Raw genomic sequence first — 9,893 nt, forward strand, 5'->3', positions numbered from 1 at the left:
ATTATTATAATAATAATAATAATAATAATAATAATAATAATAATAATAATAATAATAATAATAATAATAATAATAATAATAATTATAATAATAATAATAATAATGATAATAATAATAATAATAATAATAATAATAATAACAATCAGTGTTGTACAATATATAAAATGTTTGAGCAACTATAACAAAAGAAAGCTTCTAGTTTGGTGGTAAATATGTTGGTTTGTGAGTGTGAGGTGATGGGTTCGATTCCCATCACCCTCTTTTCCACTGTTGGATTTTTAAAGCCCATGGGTAAGTTTGGAAAGCCTTTCTCCATTTCTCAGTCAGCTAACTCCCAACCTCTTTCTCACTCAGATCTTGCTGACCGAGTCAGCCACCTAAATTTTGTTTATCAAACAACTTCAGCTGAACGAGTCAGCCAAAAATGTCTGACCTGACTCGGTCAGACATATATCAAACAGGGCCTAAGAAGGGTTGATAATCATGCATGCTGTAATTGTTAGATTGGATCATGAGTTTTACCTATTTAATAATGCTGAGAGTTCCATCTTTCGCCATGAAGCAATTGTTTTTCTCCAGCTTTGTTGATCCGTCCTCATCAGCAGTTGCCACCATGCATATTTTTCCTTTGCCCTTGAGGTTGTTAAAATCTTCATCTTCATCTCCGGATGACCACACTTGATGATCCCTCTTTACTTGGGCCACGTATTCCCTTGCCTTTTCTTTCTCTTCCATCTCCTGAGCCATTCTAAGATAGAATGCTTTATCTTTCACCATATTTTTTTTGCACTCTTTAGCAAAGTGGTTTTCTTTGTTGCACTTGTGACATATGATAACATCATTTTTGTCTTCAGTTGAGGTACCAGGGTCAGTTGACTTGATGGACTGCGTTGCCTCTTTGGTTTAATGAGTGTTTTGTGGTTGCAGAGACTGATGAGGGTTTCTGGGATATCGGGAATGATTGTTCTGCGGATTGAAGTTATGGTTAAAGGGTGGTTTGGTAAACTGCTGATTTTTACGAAATGAGGTTGGTGGTAGCCTATTGAATTGTTGGCTAACCAGGGCAATGGCATTTTGAAATTTTTATACATCATCATATTCTGTATCAGCTTCATATGACTGCGGTGGGTTGTCATATGAAAGAGGGTAAGGTTCATATGATTGGGTGGTTTTGCTTTGTGGGGTTTGAGCTATGAGGGCAAGTGGACGACCGAAGTCTGCACAATCTTTTAGCATGGTTGATTCTTATGCATGAAGTTCACCATACAACTTGAAGAGAGATAGTGTATGAATCTTCCTATCTCCTTGAACTATCATCTTTGTCGTAGTACAATGTTTACCCAAACCATTGAGAAACTGAAGGTTTGTTTCATGATTGCTTCGGACGGTGCCAACGTTTGATAACTTTGTGACAATAAGATTGAATCTTTTGAATGAGTCTTCAAGACTCTCACCAGGATGAGCTTTGAAGTTGTTAAACTCGTTGAGTGCGGTGGTGAGTTTCTTCTCTTGAGCTTGCTCGGAACCTTCATACAAGTTTTTGAGAACATCCCAGATTTCTTTGGCTGATTTGTAGTTGATGATGATGTCAAAGTTGTCTGGGGCCATTCTTCATGACATTTCATAGAAAGCGACAACATCACTTTCCATCTTATCAAGATCATCTTTAGTGGGATGATTCATTACAACTTGACCTCCACCAAGTATCGCTTGTGCACCATCAGCTTGAACAGGAGTAGGAATGGGAACATGGGGTCCCTCTTCCACAGATCTCCACACATCTCTATCAAGTCTTTTCAGATACCTCTCCATTCTTTGAGATCAGTGGTGATATTCGCTAGCAACAAGTATTGGAGCTCTGTTGGAGCCTCCAACACTGTTGGAAACGTTTAATGATAAAGCTTGTGCCATATTTCCTTGTTTTTTTAAGAGTGAGCTTCAGTGGTATAGAAGGCTTTTCAAAATTAGAGTTTTGTTTAAAAAGCAACCACTTTGGCTCTGATACCAATTGTTGAGAGAAGAACTTTGGAAAACACTTGAACAAACGTTAGTATAGGATTATAGTTGCGGAATAAGCTAATCTCAAAGTATAGTTAAAGCTCAACAATAATAAGAAGTCAGATTTGTTAGATAGTTAGTTGCGAAATTAAAAGTGCTGAAATGTAAAGGAAATGTAAATGACAAGTTATATCAAGTATACACCAAACTGATTCATAATGTAACACTCCGACTCTCAGGTATAAACTTTTCAGCTTTATATTCATTTTGAAAGGTCTACTCGACGAGTTAGATGCCCTGACTCGTCGAATAGGAACGAATTTGGCCGCGTGTCTTAAGTGACCAACTCGATGGGTTGGAGGATACAACCCGACGAGTTAGAGCTGGAGGATGAAACCCTAATTTACAAGGTTTTGCACCCTATTTATGTTGGATAAGGTGTCTAAGTCCATAACTATTTCTGGTATGTACTTGACCCGACCCGGCATGGTCCATTTGGGTTGCATGGCACCATGCAATTGGATAAACTAAAATGAGAGAAATAACACTTATGGTTTATTAATATATTATAAGTTCTAATATATTAATAATATTATTTAATTAGTTTGATCAAGAATTAATTTAGAATTAATTAAGTGATCAAAAGATAACTAATTAAATATATGGGTAGATTATGTAAATCTTCCATATATTATATAGTGGGCTAAGAGGCTCCATGGATTATCAAGTTGGGTTCCACCCATAGGATGCTCCATGGATGCTCCATGGGAGTTACAAACCCATGGGTCATGGAAATGAAGAGTCATGACACATTAGGGTTTACATCGTGTAACCCTAGATGTGTCAACACTATATAAGAAACTCATTCTCCACCAAAATAGGCTACACATAAGAAACAAGAGGGCTAGAGCCGATTTTGCAAGTGTAAGATTCTCTCAAAGTTTACTCCTTTGCATTTGGTGTTGTGTGAAGCATTTGAGGCATCACACTTGGGGTGCTAGGCTCACAAGGTTTCAAGGATCATAATCAACAACAAGGTAAGTTATTCTATCTTTCATTCAAGTTAAAAATGTTCCCCATGTATGCTAGATAGGAATATAACCTTGGAATTCAACTTTGCATGATTATTAGACAAACATAGATCCAAGGTTATTAGGGTTGCATGTACACTTAGGAAGTGTTAGAATGCTCAAAACCCATCAGTGGTATCAGAGCTTAGGTTTGTTTGTTGTTTTTTTTTTGTGTGCAAACAGCTTGAAAAAAAAATCGTTTTTCTGTTTTCTGCTCGTATGAAAGTTTGCACATTTGTTGCTGGAAATGGACTAGAAACATTACCCTAAACTGTTTTGATGTTTTAAAGCTTGTTTTAGATGGTGTAATGTTTATGCTAATCCATTTACAATGGCAATTATTAAAATTACAAGTTTTTTTTAAGTGTAATTTTTGATTCTTGAAAGTGTTCATATTCATGTTCTTGAACTTATGAGATTAGATGATCATAGGAATTGTTTGTAACCTTCATGGTAGTTTAATTCATGATCATAATGTGTTTTAATGGAGTCCATAACTTGTCCTCAAGTTATGGAAAACCAAAAGTCTCACTTTTATTAAAGCCATTAAAAGAACACAAGAGTTATAAAAATGAAGAGTCTTCATTTTTATTACTCAATTAATTCATAAGTTATAAGAAATGAAAAGTTTTGGAAGTTTACAAAACTTGCCCTCAAGTTTTGGAACATGTAAAGTCTTGATTAAAACTTTAGTTCCAACCCTTAGAATTTTAAAAGTTAAGATTCAACCCTTATACTTTATAATATTATAAGTTACTAATATATATATGTATAACGTCAAGTCGTCTTACCGCTAGTACGCCTCATTCACGAAGCCAGTCTATAAGGGGGGGTATAAGGTTGTTGCCTATCAAATGGCAACTTAATGGGTGTCCACTCTCACCCACCGCTTCCTTGATCGGTGGAGGGTCGTTAGCCGAATGGGTAAGACAAGGACTTATAAATTCTCATTAAAAGTATGATGAATATTATAAAGTAACTAAATGCTTTTATTAAATTCTCAATCTTAGTCACTTTAGGAAAATGTGAATAAGGTGCTAATCCATGAAATTACACTTTACACTTTGTTTAAGTCGTTGGTGGAGCGTGTGTGGTTAACCGGCACACTAACTTGGACTTAACAAGGTAGGTAAAGGGTGACTTAAGGTTTACCATAACATCGGTGGAGCGTGTGTGGTTTATCGGCACATCGATTGAGTGATAAACCTTGAGGGTACCAAGTGATTTGCATGGTTACTTCACACCTCGTTTTGTGATCCTCGGTATCCCAGTCACAAAACTTGGAGGGTACACTCGAGATTGAAACATGCCTTTGAAAAGTTCATTGAATCTCAAAAGAATCTAGGAATTTCTAAGAACCAATTAAAAACCTAATATTTATATTTCGTTTTTCATGGTGGAAATTGGTGAATCGCCATTCACCTACCTTTCAAATATGTTATAGCTTGGATTACGACATACCTCTTCTAAATTATAATATATTGTGATTGGATCCTAGCCTTAATATTACATTTGGGTGTTTTATTAAGGACTCTCTTAATATCTAAACTAATCTTGTTCTCTTCTTTCAGATGTCTTCAAACAATGATGCTTCTGGCTCTAATCCTAATGTCTCCTTTACCCTTATGAACTTGTGTGGGAAAGTCACTTTTGATGGATCCAACTTCAATGAATGGATCAGAAACATCAGGATGATTACCCGCTACGAGGACAAAGAATATGTCCTTGACAAGGAGCTTAAGGAGATTGATGAGACCACTGCAACTCCCCAGGAGATCGCTGACTTCCGGGCACATGAAAGGGATGCTACAAAAGTGGCATGCATCATGTTGGCCACCATGACAGCTGAACTCCAAAAGTCCTATGAGGACTTCTACCCTTTTGAAATGCACCAAGATCTGATGGAAAGATACCATCAAAGTGCACGACAAGAGAGGTATGAAATCATATGCTCTATCATAACAACCATGATGAAGGACGGGGAATCCGTCACGAGCCACATGCAGAAAATGCAAAGGTATGTGGATCGGTTGCTAAAGCTTAATGTGAACTTCCCTAAGGAGCTTGCAATAGATATCATTTTGCACTCCTTACCATCATGCTATGATCAATTCCGCATGACATATCACATGAATAAGGAAGAGGTCACACTCAGCAAACTTCAGGGACTCCTCAAGATCGCAGAAACAGGTCTTAAGGGTAAGTCGGTTGTTAACACTCCTACTCCAAACTCCGCCCCAGTTTTGGCAATCGGGAAAGGTAGAAGGAAGAAGAGGAAGAGCTCTTCGAAGGGTACCAAGGCTAGGACCCTAGATGGCTCTTCTTCAAGTGGAACCAAGAAAGGTTTTGTCACTCCTTCTTCTGACCCTAAAGAGGCTGAATGCTTCTATTGCCATGAAAAGTCACATTGGAAGCGGAACTGCCCAAAGTACCAGCAAGATGTGAAGGATGGGAAAGTTAAACCCAACCATGCAGGTATTTACACTATCTTATCTAATAACTCACCCCATTCTAACTCTTGGGTCCTTGATACCAGTTGTGGTATTCATATCTGTTCTGATTTGCAGGGACTAAGAAGAAGTGAGAATGTGGAGCATGGAAGAATAAACTTAATCATGGGGAATAGGAAAGCTTTACCTGTCACCAAGATTGGAGTTTATACTTTATCGCTAAGTAGTGGGTTTAGTTTAGATTTGAATAAATGTTGTTATTCGCCAGAAATGGCAAGAAATATTATTTCCTTTCATGCATTGTATAAACAAGGTTTCACCTTTTCATTTGATAATGAAGTTGGTTCGATTAATGCTATCTTTAATAATGTTCTTTATTTTAAAGCATTACCGTGTGATGGTGTGTATGAAACTGTATCTGTGGTTGATAACTTAGGAAATAATGTATTGTGTATTGATTCTGTTAATGATAATAACTTGGATAAAGCATCATTATGGCATTGTCGTCTTGGACATATAAGCAAGAAACGCATAGGCCAACTCCAAAAGGATGGAGTATTGGAGTCATTTGACCTAAAGTCAGATGATAGTTGCGAATCATGCTTACTTGGAAAAATGACAAAGTCACCCTTCACAGGTTCTTGTGAGAGGGGTGAAGGTTTGTTGGATCTTATACACACGGATGTGTGTGGGCCCTTCAAACATGCCACAAGGGATGCTAATCGTTATTATTTGACTTTTACTGATGATTACAGTAGATATGGATATGTCTACTTAATCAAGCATAAGTCAGAGACTTTTGAGAGGTTTAAAGAGTTTAAACAGGAAGTCGAGAATCAATTGGGCAGGAACATTAAGATTCTTCGATCCGATCGAGGTGGTGAGTATCTTAGTTCAGAGTTCCTCGACTATCTTAGGGAATGTGGGATTGTCTCATAATTGACACCTCCCAGGACACTGCAGTTGAATGGTATAGCTGAGAGGCGTAATCGAACCTTGTTGGATATGGTTCGTTCCATGATGAATCGAGCTTCGCTACCAATCTCATTTTGGGGGTATGCCTTAGAAACTGCCGCCCATATCCTTAATCTAGTTCCCACAAAGAAAGTTGCCAAAACTCCTCATGACATGTGGACTGGTAAAGTACCCAAACTAGACCACATTAAGATTTGGGGTTGCGAGGCTTTCATGAGACGCGAGACTCATGATAAGCTTGAACCTCGAAGTGAGAGGTGTATTTTCATCGGCTACCCACAGAAATCCTTTGGTTACCTCTTCTACAGACCTAGTGAGAATGTGGTCTTTGTAGCTAGGAGGGCTTTCTTTCGAGAGAGAGAGTTCATAAGCCAAGGAGACAGTGGGAAGCAAGTTGACCTTGAAGAAATTCAAGAGTCAAGTGGTGAAGGAACTTCAAACCCTAGCACTCAACTTGAGGAGGAAACTCCTGTTGAGCCAATTGACAAGTTTGTACCTCTGAGGCGTTCCACAAGGGTTAGGAATGCACCTGAGCATTACTATGGATTCCATATTACTGCGGAAGGTGATACACTTATCAGTGATGAGACACTGATAGGTCTGGATGAACCTAACAGTTATGCGGAAGCCATGGCAGGCCCTGAGTCAGCCAAGTGGAAAGAGGCAATGGACAGTGAGATACAGTCCATGTATGACAATCAAGTTTGGAACTTGGTTGAGAATGTACCAGGTCGTAAGACTGTAGGGTGCAAATGGATCTTCAAGAAGAAGACCGACATGGATGGTAATGTACACACTTATAAGGCACGACTGGTTGCAAAGGGTTTCTTACAAACTCCGGGAGTTGATTATGATGAGACCTTTTCTCCAGTGGCCAAGATTAAGTCTATTAGGGTTCTGTTAGCCATAGCCGCATTTCATGACTATGAAATATGGCAAATGGATGTCAAAACTGCTTTCCTTAATGGAAAGTTGTCTGAGGATGTTTACATGAGTCAGCCAGAGGGTTTTGTCAACACAGAGTACCCTAATAGAGTGTGTAAGCTTGAGAAATCCATTTATGGGTTAAAGCAAGCACCTCGCAGATGGAATCTTTGCTTTGATGAGAAAGTCAAGGAATTTGGCTTTTCTAGGAGTGAAGATGAATCTTGTGTATATGTCAAGGCTAGTGGGAGTATAGTTAGCTTTTTGGTATTGTATGTGGATGACATACTACTCATAGGAAATGACATCCCAACTCTGTAGGAAGTTAAGTCCTGGCTTGGGAAGTGTTTCTCTATGAAGGACCTAGGAGAAGCTGCCTATATTCTAGGGATAAGGATCTTGAGAGACCTGAGTAAAAGACTAATTGGACTTAGTCAGAGTACCTACTTGGATAAGGTGCTGAAGAGATTCGGCATGCAGGACTCCAAGAAAGGAGAGTTACCCATCCAGAGTAACGCCAGATTGAGTAAGACACAAAGCCCTAGTACTGAGGCTGAGATAGCAGAAATAAGTCGAATACCTTATGCTTCGGCTGTAGGATCGATCATGTATGCTATGATGTGTACTCGACCTGATGTAGCCTTTTCTTTGAGCATGGTTAGCAGGTATCAGGGGAACCCTTGCAAGGCACACTGGACTGCGGTAAAGAATATCCTCAAGTACCTACGGAGGACTAAGGACTGCGTCCTTACCCTCGGTGGGAGTGAAGACTTGAGAGTTGTAGGGTATAGTGATGCTAGCTTTCAGACTGATAGGGATAATTTCCGCTCTCAGTCAGGCTGGGTCTTTACCTTAAATGGAGGAGCAATTTCTTGGAAGAGTTCCAAGCAAGAGACAGTGGCTGATTCAACTTGCGAATCAGAGTATATAGCAGCTAGCGAGGCAGCAAAGGAGGCGATATGGCTGAAGAACTTCATTGGAGACCTTGGAGTTGTACCAGCTATTAAAGAGCCAATGGAAATTTTCTGTGATAGTGAAAGTGCAGTTGCCTTAGCCAAGGAACCAAGGGATCACGGGAGATCCAAACACATCGACAGAAAATACCATTTCATCAGACATCGAATAGAAGAAGGACTCCTCGTGGCAAAGAGGGTATCATCGGATAAGAATCCAGCAGATCCCCTCACGAAGGGACTGACTCGGGTTAAGCATCTCCAGCATGCTCGGAGCATAGGGCTGAAGGATAATATTAGATTTAGTAGTTAGATAACCTTGAAATTTGTAAAGTGTAATTGACATTAGATGATGAATAAAAGGTGTTTTATTTATGAGTAAAGTGTTGCTATCTCTTGTCGATCGTTTACTATATTTCTTTTGCATGTTTTGACTTCCAGAATAATTATGTTTGGTATATCATATTATTCGAACCTCCACAGTCGGTCATATGTCGGAAGTAGGTATGGATCAAGACTGTCATGATTGGTTGCCGAGGTCTAAGTTGTTGGACATGGCTACAACACTCATGAGTGCTCATAAGTTCTGAGCATTGGACTCAACCCACGCTCATTGGAATCACTTCATGGAATTTATCTCGAGTGATCGTGAGACGGTAATATCATATAAGTCTTCAAACCTAGAGATATGATTTGTTACTTATGAGTTGGTTATGCATTGATTGTACGTTAACGCATTGGTAACTCGATGTCATAAAACGTGCTTTTGTGTATAATTCAATGAGTGGTAGAACAAACATATGAGTCGAAGTTTATATGTTCCTTCTTGGATTAGAAGCTGATATATGGGCCCCTCGATGATTTTGTTTTGACCTATGTACCGGGCCCGGTCAGAACTAAATTGATGTGTTCAGTTAAGTTCTATGTCAAACAAATCGGAAATCGGGAAACAAATGATGGACAATAAGCAAGACCCTATTCCATGTATTTGTCCGGCTGATATCTAGAACAGAGGATTATATGATCACTTATCTTAAATGGCGTATCATCATCTTCTCAGTTCCGAGAGACCTTGAAAGAGCTACGATTGCCGATCGGTTCCTGAAGTATTTCAGTTATAGTTATTAGACTTATCCAAGTGGGAGACTGTTGGATAAGGTGTATAAGTCCATAACTATTTCTGGTATGTACTTGACCCGACCCGGCATGGTCCATTTGGGTTGCATGGCACCATGCAATTGGATAAACTAAAATGAGAGAAATAACACTTATGGTTTATTAATATATTATAAGTTCTAATATATTAATAATATTATTTAATTAGTTTGATCAAGAATTAATTTAGAATTAATTAAGTGATCAAAAGATAACTAATTAAATATATGGGTAGATTATGTAAATCTTCCATATATTATATAGTGGGCTAAGAGGCTCCATGGATTATCAAGTTGGGTTCCACCCATAGGATGCTCCATGGATGCTCCATGGGAGTTACAAACCCATGGGTCATGGAAATGAAGAGT

The sequence above is a fragment of the Lactuca virosa genome, chromosome 3, assembly GCF_052849685.1.
Source record: "Lactuca virosa cultivar CGN04683 chromosome 3, Lactuca_virosa_CGN04683_v6, whole genome shotgun sequence".
Lineage (NCBI taxonomy): Eukaryota > Viridiplantae > Streptophyta > Magnoliopsida > Asterales > Asteraceae > Lactuca > Lactuca virosa.